Here is a 12437-nt window from a genome sequence, read left to right as displayed (position 1 = left end):
AATACCGACCTGCGAAGCTGGCGCTGACATCCACTCATGCCAGCTTCGCGGCCTGGGGGCCAATTTCTCCCGCGGGGCAAGAAGAGTCGGTGCAGGGCGGTGAGGGGTCACTGCGCACGGGTGATGATGTCATCGCCAGTTGTGCAGAGGCTCAGGGCGCTAACTGCGGGGCACGTTGCTGTCACGCCAGCGCCTCCGCAACCTCCCAGGCAATTTCCCAGGAGGCGGTAGCTCCCCTCCCCTGGATGAAAACTGCCTTGCCCCCCACCCTGCCGGAGACGCTAACGGGGCTACAAAAAGGGGCAATTTTGACCCCAAATGTAATGACATAAAGGCAGTCAAGTTTTCAAAACAGTATTTTTTTGAAGATGTATATTCTATATATTTCACAATGGAGCAGATTTAGAGATGGATTAATAAGGTAGTTATGGACCCTTATTGGTTTTAGGCTTTCGTGTACAAAAACTAGCCTGAGTCCAACATAAGACCAAACCACCGTATCATTCTATATACTTATTCTATATATTTTAACAACCTTTTCATATAGTACTTTGTAATTGCTACCGGTGATATTATAGTGATGTATTAATGATAAAATAAATCAATTGTTCTACAATGTTATGATACAGAATTGCATCAGTGATTCTAGGTTAAATTGTGGAAAACACAATTGTCAAAAAATGCTTTAAAAACGTTATTGTACTTTCATGAAGATAAGCAATATATTTTGTTAGATAATCCAAAATATCCAGCAATTAGTGCTTTCAGGACAACTTTGTAAGGATTAAATTGTACTGTACTCTGTTAAGTTTAAAACTTCAAATGTAATGAATATTACTGCTTCTTAAAATATTGTGGGAAAACTGAATAATGCTCAGGTGAGCTTTGACATAATGCATTATACATGGTTAAAGGCAAAGAGAAAGTCGTAATCTAGCTGCAGAGTTAGGTACCAAAAATGTTGTTATGTAATAGAAACATAATTGCTTTTACAAAACAAGCATTGCAAAATTCTATCTTGTCATGCCAGCAAAAATAGTGCCTATATACAATTTAAAAATTGGCATTGCTAATGAAAATGTAAAGTGGTAATTTTATTTTATTCAGTCTGGCAGGTTAGGAATCCCTATGAAGCAGCATGGAAGCAATGATTGTATTAATAATTTAATTTAGTTCAAAACTGTGCAATAGGGGTGTAACAACCTTTTATTCTGTAACTTGCTGCTACCCTAATATAGATCAGCCAATTAGACATCTCTATTTAATTGTTGGGCGCCCTACCTAAAACCCACAAGACATTTTAACTACAAACAATGCTTGATGGCTTAAAAGAATCATAGCTATCCCCTTGGTAAAGCCTGTTGCCTTGACTGAGGCACACTAGGGAGTTGGGCAAAAGAAAAGCAAAGCAAGATCGTTTTAGGCTGCGTTGAGTAAAAGAATATCTTAATATAATGAGCCTTTTTCATTCTCCCTAGGCAGCACATCAGTCCTCTCAGATAACCCCACACAAAGCAAACACCATACGTCTGAAGTTACATTTGCTCCTTGTTATCATAGCTTATGCCACTTAATTCATTATTCAGCACATTTGCTTTCTTGTTTATTAGATGCATCGTATCCGTTTATCCCTGAAGGCCATGTATGCAAAGGATTCCTTGTAATCCTGTCATCTCGAAGCTTTCTAAGCTTTAAATTTTTCCAGGATAAAAAAAAAGTAAACCTTTTAGATTTGCTCATGCTGCCAATGAAACAAAACCAGCATCTAAGAGAAGATACTGACAGAACAAATTTTAAATATTCCTGTCTTGTAGTAATGTATTTAATCACGGTAAAAGGGTCACTAACATTATTGTCATCTGAGGTTTTATTTCTTAACCTTAGTGAAGAATACATATTTAAAAACACAAAATAAACCATTTTTGTTTAATACGCAGCCCCAGTACAGAAACATACATTTCAAATATCAAAGCAGATGACCCCTAACAATTATGTTACCCCTAATGAATTATATAAGATCTATAATAATATTCTACACCAGTCCTAAATATGAAGACAAAAACTCCTGAATGTTCCATTTTTCTGCACACATTGTTCTTAAATAAAGGAGCCTACATTGGACTACATCTAGACTTCAAGAAGACTGGTGAAATGGAAGGACACGTGGCAGATGAAATTTAACGCAGAAAAGTGTGAAGTGATACATTTTGGTAGGAAGAATAAGGAGAGGCAATATAAACTAAAGGGTACAATTCTAAAGGGGGTGCATGAACAGAGTGACCTGGGGGTATATGTACACAAATAATTTATGATGGCAGGGCAGGTTGAGAAAGCAGGGATCCTGGGCTTCATAAATAGAGGCAAAGAGTACAAAAGCATGGAAGTTATGATGAACCTTTATAAAACACTGGTTCTGCCTCAACTGGAGTATTGTGTCCAATTCTGGGCACCGCATTGAAGAAAGGTTATGAAGGTCTTCGTGAGGGTGCAGAAAAGATTTACGAGAATGATTCCTGGGATGAGGGACTTCTGTTACATGGATAGATTAAAGAAGCTGGGGCTATTCTCCTTCGAGCAGAGAAGGTTGAGAGGAGATATGATAGAGGTGTTCAAAATCATGAGGACAGAGTAGTGAAGGCTTGTGGGAGAAGAAAATCAACTGTAAGCTGTTTGAAAGTAGCCTCGGGGCATCGGCTCGATGAGCCGTTTGGAATTCAAATAGGCTGAGTGAAGTTTGAATTCAAACAGGAAGAGGCATCAAACAGGAAGGGACAGTGAGTGACACTCAAGTTGGTCATTCAGCGAAATGGTCATGTGATCTCTAACCAAACAGAACTGGACATCTGGCTGTTCCAGTTTTTCTGTGCTATAAACTGAAGAGACAAAGGAAATTCTTTCGCTAAAGCTTCGAACAGGTCACCCGAAAGAGGTGTTGGAAGACGGTCATCGAACACATTGGAGGGAACACGTGCAAGGGAACACGTGGAAGGAAACACGTGTAAGGTATGTTCAGTTGGACTGATCACCCATTGAATTATACTGAGCCAGTTTGATCATAGTTATTGCTGAGAGGCATGACCAGTTAATGTAGGTTTTAATTGTACGTAACTGGGGGAATGGGATAACTGTAAACAGTTGGATATATACATTGCGAGCAGAATTGTGCATAATCAGTTAACGTAGGAGCATATACATTGCGAAGTTTAAGGTTGTTTAATTGTATGTAATTGGGGGAATTGGGGCATGTGAATCTAAAATCGCTCAGCTAGAGATTTGTAGTTTTGGTTTTTGATTTTAAATCTGTATGTCGTAGTGTTGAACTCGGACCTTATAGTCATTTTTAATCTTTTTAATAAAAGTCCATTATATTGGAAAATCTTTGTGTTCTTGTAAGTCTTGATGTTTGAAACCCGTAGGAAAAAGTCCTACAGTAGATAGAAGAGAAACTGTTCCCATTGATGGAAGGGTCAAGAACCAGAGGACACAGATTTAAGATGATTCGCCAAAGAACCAAAGGAAAAACATTTTTTACCCAGCGAGAGGTGAGGATCTGGAATGCACTGCCTGAAAGAGTGGTGGAGGCAGACTCAATCATAGCTTTCAAAAGGGAACTGGATAAGCACCTGAAGGAAAAAAATTTGCAGGGCTACAGGAAAAAGGCGGGGGAGTGGGACTAGCTGAAGTGCTTTTGCAGAGAGGTGGTACGGGCTCGACGGGCCAAATGGTCTTCTTCTATGCTGCAACCATTCTAAGATTTTATTATTCTAAAATTTTACTTAACATTGTTTTATTGCAAGTGATGAAAACATCGCTTACATTTAAAAATATGTACGACAAAGCATCTTTGAACCTTCTGTTTCAGCCCTTTTATTTATATATTTCTTAGGTTTACTATAGCTTAAAAAAAGATCTTTGATAAGTTCCATGATCAAACATACAAAAGGCCTGCAGGGACTTTTTTGCATTACAACAATCAAACTGCTCCTATAATAACTAGTACAATTTAAAAGCTGCTACTGAGGCAACAACATTTGTTTTACTCTGTTATTAAATCTTTCACCTATAGTTCTTTAATATTAAACATATCTATAAATGCAAATGAAAATCAGTTTTCTTATAAATATAGTTTTCAAAATGAGAATATATGACATAATCTATTGAAGAAACAGAAAATGCATAAATGTACAAAAGCAAAATTCTGCAGATGCTGGAAATCTGAAATAAAAACAGAAAAAGCTGGAAATACTCAGCAGGTCAGGCAGCATATGTGGAGAGAGAAACCAAGTTAAATGTTCAAGTTGATGTCCTTTCATCAGAACTGGAAAACATTATAGATGTAACAGGTTTTAAGCAAGTACAGAGGCAGGGAAAGGGGGTTGGGAGGAAAGAACTAAAGGGAAGGTCTGTGATGGGGTGGAAGGCAGGAAAGATTAAACTGCAGAAGGTACGAGGGTGCAAGGCAAAAGGGGGTGGTAATGGGACAAATAAAGAAAGAAAAGATGGGTCTAGTGGAGCTATAAATGGGAATAGCAGAATCATCAACAGCTGCCGTCCAAAAAAATGGGGACAGAGGTTATGATCTGAAATTGTTGAACTCATTGTTGAGTTCAGAAGGCTGTAAAGTGCCTTATCGAAAGATGAGGTGCTGTTCCTCTAGCATACGTTGCGCTTCATGTAAATGTTTCCTCTTATAACCTTTATTACACAACTTTCTCTAAACGAAGGAATGTGAAATATTCAGTAGTGTAAACTGGAGTTATAATTCTTCTGAAATTTATCGACAATATTAGAATTCTTTAGTCATGATATTCATGTGTTGTTATTTGTTTCAGAATAAAAGGGAAGTGCATAAAACTAACATAAGAACTATGGTGACTAGTACGTGAAGTACGTATCTATTCTTACTACGTAAAAGTGGACAAAGTGAAAATATGGGCATATTCTTAAAAATTAAAATGTGTGCTACAAGTTATGCTGCTATAACATTGGCAAGGTTCTGTAGATTCAGTATAGCCATTAGCTCACTTTACATTTTATGAAGATGTTATGCTTCAAAAATCTTAGCTATATTTAGCTAATCTAGATAACAGTATTACATTTTTCTTTCTGGCTGAAAACGGCAAGGTTACTGAATCATGCTAAATTAAAGTAATTGACCTGATAGTATTTGTTAATTGTATTTGTTAATTATAGAGTTTTCATCTGCACAAGTAGATGTAACACAACCCAACATCAAAATGCTCTGCCATATCATTATAACAGCGATCAAATCTGGTTCATTAACTCTATTTCTATTGATGCCATTGTTAAGTTTGTGAAATATTTTTCATCACATTTTTTCTTCTATAAAGTTCTGTTTTTCAAGAACACAGTGGATTGAAATTCGTCTCGGGTGATGGTGCAAAACAAGCAGTATTGGATCAGCTGCCTGTTATACGCAGCGCCTGATATTCAGTTCTATTGACTGCAATAGAACTGAATATCAGGCGCTGCGAGTGACGGGCAGCCAATCTAATACTGCCCGATTTGTGCCACCGCCCGAAACAAATTTCTAGGCCAATGTTTCAGAACAAAACTGGCATAAATGCAACTGATAGATTAACAACAATATGCATTTATATAGCACCTTTAATGTCGCAAAACATCCCAAGGTGCTTTATAGGAGCGTTAACAAACAAAATTTCACAAAAATAGAGCATACCGGGGCCGAAATTGCCCCTTCCCTAAGGCCTGTTGTCGCCGGAAATCGGCGGCCACGCTGCGGAGTGCAATGACCGTGGATTTCTCGTGTAATGGCCGCCATTTTTTAAATTCCACTCCTGCGGTATCCCGACAGTGACCCGCTACCCTCAAACGCTCCACTGCTCCTAAGTGCGTCATAAGAGCGTGCACCTCCAATGTTCTCCCCAATGGTGAAATTCCGCCACAAAAATCTTGCTCCCGCCGCGTGGTGCCAAAAACTGCTTTTTTCTGCTAGTGCAGTGAGATTGTAGTCCTTCTAAAATGGCGGTGCGGCTCCCATTAAAAAGGAGGTCCTACTGCCGCTGCTGTCATGTTTTTCTTTTATCCGCCGACTGCCATGTCGGGCCGACAATTGTGCCCCCGGGTTCGGTCAGGCCGCCAACAGGCAGTCTGGCACCCCGTCTTGGGTGCCAGGCTGCTGGCCAGGGAGAAACCCTCCCTGGTGACCCAGTGGACTGAACTTAAACAATCGTGCAGGCTCCCCCCTTTCAGTGAAGGGGATAGCCTTGGTAATGTGGCACGTGATGACTGACAGCCGCGGCCACTCTGCCCGCCCCCAACTTCCGCCCCTCTAGAGTGTGAACTTCTGCTCACCGCCACACTGCCTTCCCCATTATGGTCCGCCGGAAAAAAAGCCAAAGAACGGAATTTCGCTCAAGAGGCCACCGCATCTTAAAAACACGAGAAACAGGGCAGGTGCGTTCCGTTTCCAGCGGTGTGCAATTTCGGCCCCACTCTCTCTCACACATTCAGAAGAATAATTTTTGATAGCGAAGGAATACTTGTTACCAAAGAGTTAAAATGATATCCAGTTTAATTCGCTATATAAACTGATTGTACTTTGTGCTTTTAGTTTTCTGTTTTTGTTTGAAAGGTTATTTGGTGACAAAAACTCATTATATCATACTAGGAATATGTACTAACAATGTGCAACTCAGCGTTGAAAAGAAATATTTAAGTTGTCAGTATAAGCTGCCTCCGTTTTCATTTTGCATTTATTTCAATGCCAGATTCACAGCATAAATTTTTCATCACCTGCAATGCTATGAATAAAAGATTAAAAAAGAACTGGAGAAAAAATGTGACACATGTGGTGCATGCTGCAAGTTGAACACAGTGTGTATAACTAGATGTTTAATTTTCATCATTTTCTTTAACGTCAGTAGCATTATTATCTGACTTAATACACCATGAAACTAAATTACAACACTTCAGTCCAAGAACATCGACTTGTAAAAGAAAAGTGGTAATTTTTAACCCTCTCAGCACCATTTTTGTTCTTACAGTGTACTACTGTAGTACACTTTAGGTCGCATTGCTCTGATCACTGTAAGTATCACAGTATATCATAGTCAATATAAACACAATCTATAAAATGATGAAACTTCTTTAGATACAGTACACTAAATGCTGTACTTATTTTTTTCCAAATAAGTGTGCTGACAAATGCACATGAAAAGAACAGCGGGTCACCAAATAGAATTGCTCTTTTAAATTAGACAGCCTGACTGACAGCAGTTTTTTTCATTAAGTACAGTAGTATGTAAACATTTTACAGATACATTTGCATTCAAACTATGTATTTATTCATATTTATGTATTAAGGAAGTTATATTGTAAGTTTACTTCAGATAAAAAAAGTTATATTATGAATAACAGGTTATACTGTTTACAGTTTTAATGCTTTTTTCCAGTCCTCCTCACATTAACTTACCTCACAAATCTTCTAGCAATTTGGAGGCAATAGAAAATGTCTGTGCTATCAAATTCTGATGCCATTTAGAAGCGCATAAAGCACATGAGCATGCATTGGTGCTTTGAACTCTCATCCCATTTCCCTGTCCTTTCCCCATATCCTTTATTTTCATTCAAGTGTTTACCTAATCTCCTTTTAAATGTTGTGATTGAGTTTGTATCAATAGCCATTTGTGTTTTTTAAATTTGTTCTTGGGACGTGGCCAACACTTGCAAGGCAGTATTTATTATCCCTAGTTATCCTGAATGCATTATGAGCGAAAAATATAGGACTCTATTTTCCTCTTTGCCAATTTTTGGCGCCCAGGAGGATGTATGGCCGATTTTTTTGTGCCCGATTGCGGCGGAAAAAAAAATACAACTTTCGCCAAAATAAAATTTACTTTTGACATTGCGGTACCTGAAGTTAAATCTGGGGGTGGAGCTTCAAGTGTGCGCCAAAAAGTCAGTGAGCATACGCCGGAAAAAAATCTAACTTTTTCCACATGACAGGTGTGAACGCACATTCACAGTGAACTTCCTGGTCTGGATCAAGAGCTTGTGAGAACACATTGGGATCGGAGCTGGATCTGGACATTTAAATTTTAGCTTCAAAAGATGGATCCAAGGGAAGGGGAAGGAGAAGGACAAGGAGAAGGGGAAGAGGAAGGGGGAAGGGCCAAGAGATTTCTAGCAAAAGAAATTGAGCCCCTGGTAGACATCATTGAGAGGAAATGGGATGAGCTTGAGAACAAAGGAAGAATGGGACAAAAGAAACTGAAACCCTCTCTACTAGCAAAACTTTGGGACCAAGTTGCAGAAGAGTTTAATGCAGTGGCCATGACCCCGAGAAGCGGCATGCAGATCAAAAATAAGTGGCAGGATCTTGGCCAAGCAGTTACTGTAAGTAATATTTTTATTTATGAATTGTAATTACATTTGTAAATGTGATGTGTGTGTATGTGTATGGCCACCACAGCAGAAGGACCCTCTCTTAAAAAGTTCTATTTTCATTTTTGCAGAGGAAGGTGTCACAGATCAACCGAGAAAGGTCAAAAACTGGAGGAGGTGCGCCAAATAGGCTGCAACTAAAAGCCATGGAACAAAGGATCGCTGATATGATTAAATCTCGCAATAGAAGATCAATCACCAAATTGGATGTTGGGCCCAGGTCACCGAGAGAGGGTAAGCCCTGCAAATAGCACAGTCTGGGTTGGCATCATGGTCTTTGAAAAGAGCCTACGCTGTGTGACCTACAAATTCATGTCATCCTGTCCCCTCTACCCCCTCCCCTGCTGCTAACCAAACATCTGCTCTGTTATGTTTTGCAGATGTTGCGCATTAGGAAGAGACAGAACCTGAAGCAGATCAGGAAGCCATCTGTTATGTATGAGAATAAATAAACTGGAGTAAGTTCATGCCTGAACTACCACACCGTACTTAGCCTCGTGGAGTTATTTGATACTTAACAATTGGCGACGAGTTAAAAATACGAACTTTCATGCAACCATGTCTGTTGGAATTTTGGAGAGATTTGTGGAAGGGGAAGACTGGGAGGATTTCATTGATCGCCTTGACCAGTACTTCGTAGCCAACGGATTGGAAGGAACTGATAACGCAATTAAGCGCAGGACGGTTCTCCTCACCGTTTGTGGGTCAAAAATTTATGGCCTTATCAAGAATCTACTCTCACCGACTCGACCAATGGATAAGACTTACGATGAATTGTGTACGCTGGTTCGGAACCACTTTAAACCGAAGAAAAGCATCATCATGGCGAGGTATCGTTTCTATACGCACAATCGCTCCGAGGGCCAGGACGTGGCGGAATTTGTCGCCGACCTGAGACGTCTCGCTGGGCCGTGCAACTTCGGAGCTGTGTTGGAGGAAATGCTGCGGGACCTTTTCGTGCTTGGCATTGGCCACGAGTTCATCCTTCGAGAGCTGCTGGCTGCTGAATCTCTCATCATCATCATAGGCAGTCCCTCGGAATCGAAGAGGACTTGCTTCCACTCCCTAAGTGAGTTCTTTGATGGCTGAACAGTCCGATATGGGAGCCACAGACCCTGTTATAGGTGGGACAGACATTCGTCGGGGGAAGGGGTCGGTAGGGCCGGTTTGCTGCGCGCTCCTTCCGCTGCCTGCGCCTGGCCTCTTCATGCTCCTTGCATCGAGACTCAAAGAGCTCAACGCCCTCCCGGATGGACTTTCCCCACCTCGGGAGGTCTGCGGCCAGGGTCTCCCAGGTGTCAGTGGTGATGTCACACTTTACCAGGGAGGTTTTGAGGGTGTCCTTATAATGTTTCCGCTGTCCTCCTTTAGCTCATTTACCATGAAGGAGCTCCGCATAAAGCATTTGCTTGGGGAGTCTCGTATCTGGCATGTCTCCAGCCTGTCACTGCCGCACAGCACTGCCCTCCAATCATCAAGATCCATGGCGCGGCCCTGGACAACGTGGACCATTTCCCATATCTCGGGAGCCTCTTATCAACAAAGGCAGACAATGATATGGAGATTCAGCATCATCTCCAGTGCGCCAGCGCAGCCTTCGGCCGCCTGCAGAAAAGAGTGATGAAGACCAGGCCCTCAAATCTACCACCAAACTCATGATCTACAGGGCTGTAGTAATACCCACTCTCCTTTTTGGGTCTGAGGCATGAACGATGTACGGAAGGCACCTCAAGTCGCTGGAGATATATCACCAACAATGTCTTCGCAAGATCCTGCAAATCTCCTGGGAGGACAGGTGCACCAACATCAGTGTCTTCAACCAGGCTAACATCGCCAGTATTGAAGCACTGACCACACTCAATCAGCTTCGCTGGGCAGGCCACATAGTACGCTGAATCTCTAAACCTGAGCAGGGCCATCACGATCATCCATGTTCTCGGACGAAAACTCGAAACAGATATCTTCCCAGCATTGAAACCCACTGGCAAGTACTGTGCATAAAATAATATCGTCGGCAGGTAGAGCTGCACATGGCAGGGCCTACTCGTCCACGTTCGTACGACCTGTAACTGCTCAAAGTCAACCATCGGGGGTGAATCAAATTTCGCCTTGTTGGCGCTGCGGGGACTATCATCGGGCCCATCAATGCCGATTCAGGCAATACGTGTGCAAAGGCTGTGCAACAATGGGGCACCTTCAGCAAATGTGTCCGCAACCGAGCAAGCGTGCTGTGACACACGTGACTGAGGATGATCGATCCAGCGTGGATCAAGCGGCACAAGCAACTCAACCCGAGGTACAGGATGAAGAAGTGTATGGTGTACATTCTTTTACCAAAAGTCCCCCAATAATGCTGGAAGTTAAATTAAATGGGGTCTCAGTATCCATGGAATTGGACATGGGTGCGAGTCAGTCAATAATGAGCCAGAGGGCTTTCGAAAAGCTGTGGGTCACAAAGGCAAAAAAACCCAAACTGAGTCCAATCAATATGAAGCTGCGTACCTACACCAAAGAGCTAATTTCAATCATTGGCAGCGCGGCAGCAAAGGTATCGTACAATGGAGCTGTGCATGATTTATCGTTGTGGATCGTTCCAGGCAATGGATATGCTGTTTGGCAGGAGTTGGCTTGAGAAAATTAAATGGAACTGGAATGATATTAAAGCCTTATCATCAGTGGATGACGCTTTGTGTGCTCAAGTACTGAGCAAGTTTCCCTCGTTGTTCGAACCAGGCATCGGCAACTTCACGGGAGCCAAGGTGCAGATCCACTTAGGCCCAGATGCAAGACCCGTCCATCACAAGGCTCAGATGCTTCCGTACATGATGAGGGGGAAGGTCGAGATCGAACTGGACAGACTTCAACGGGAAGGAATCATATCACCAGTTGAGTTCAGCGAATGGGCCAGTCCAATTGTCCCGGTGTTGAAAAGTGATGGCACAGTCAGAATCTGTGGAGACTACAAGGTAACGATCAACCGAATCTCGATACAGGATCAGTACTGTTGCGTATCTGTAAAGCATGCACTCCCATGTTCCGCCACCAGGGAGCTCATTCCCTGAAGTCCCAAGGGATCCCAGCATCCCAGTATATAAGCCGGCCCCTAAAGCCTGTTCCTCACTCTGGAGTGTCTCATTAAAGACTGAGGTCACTGTTACTTTAACCTCCCTGTGTGCAGCCTCATCTGTGTTAGGAACACAATAACTGGCGACGAGAATACGAATCCGACGCAAAGAAACAGCGAACTGTGGGCATCCTGGAGAAGTTCTCAGAGGGTGAGGACTGGGAAGCCTATATCGAATGGCTAGACCAGTACTTTGTAGCCAACGTGCTGGACGGAGAAGGAAGCGCTGCAAAAAGGAGAGCGGTCCTCCTCACAGTCTGCGGGGCACTGACCTACAGCCTCATGAAGAATCTTCTGGCTCCGGTGAAACCCACAGATAAGTCATATGAGGAGCTGTGTACACTGGTTCTGGAGCATCTTAACCCGAGAGAGAGCATGCTGATGGCGAGGTATCGGTTCTACTCGTGCCAGCGATCTGAAGGTCAGGAAGTGGCGAGCTACATCACCGAGCTAAGGCGACTTGCAGGACAATGTGAGTTTGATAGCTACCTGGAGCAAATGCTCAGAGACTTTTTTGTACTGGGCATTGGCCACAAGACCATCCTACGAAAACTTTTGACTGCAGAGACACCGACCCTCAGTAAGGCCATTGCGATAGCACAGGCGTTTATGTCCACCAGTGATAACACCAAACAAATCTCTCAGCACACAAGTGCTAGCAATGTTCATAAATTAACTGGAACTGTGTTTGCAAGCAGAAATGTACAGGGCAGAAACCACCAGTTTGCAACTGCCAGTAGGCCTCAAGTGACCCAGATGACTCAGAGTACGCAACAAAAGATGAATGCAAGGCAATTCACACCTTGTTGGCATTGTGGAGGCTTCCATTCAGCCTATTCATGCTGCTTCAAAGGGTATGTTTGCAAGAGCTGTGGAAGAATGGGGC

At 42.4% G+C, this 12437-nt stretch overlaps 1 protein-coding gene across 1 annotated transcript in view; it reads right to left on the bottom strand.

The window, feature by feature from the left end:
• kiaa0825 (KIAA0825 ortholog) overlaps positions 1 to 12437 on the bottom strand; it is a 769133-nt gene that overhangs the window by 164965 nt on the left and 591731 nt on the right. The window lies entirely within an intron of this gene.

This window comes from Pristiophorus japonicus, chromosome 1 (assembly GCF_044704955.1).
Source record: "Pristiophorus japonicus isolate sPriJap1 chromosome 1, sPriJap1.hap1, whole genome shotgun sequence".
NCBI classification, from domain to species: domain Eukaryota; kingdom Metazoa; phylum Chordata; class Chondrichthyes; family Pristiophoridae; genus Pristiophorus; species Pristiophorus japonicus.
Note: the sequence above shows the minus strand (reverse complement) of the source record. Positions and strands in the feature narration are given on the sequence as shown.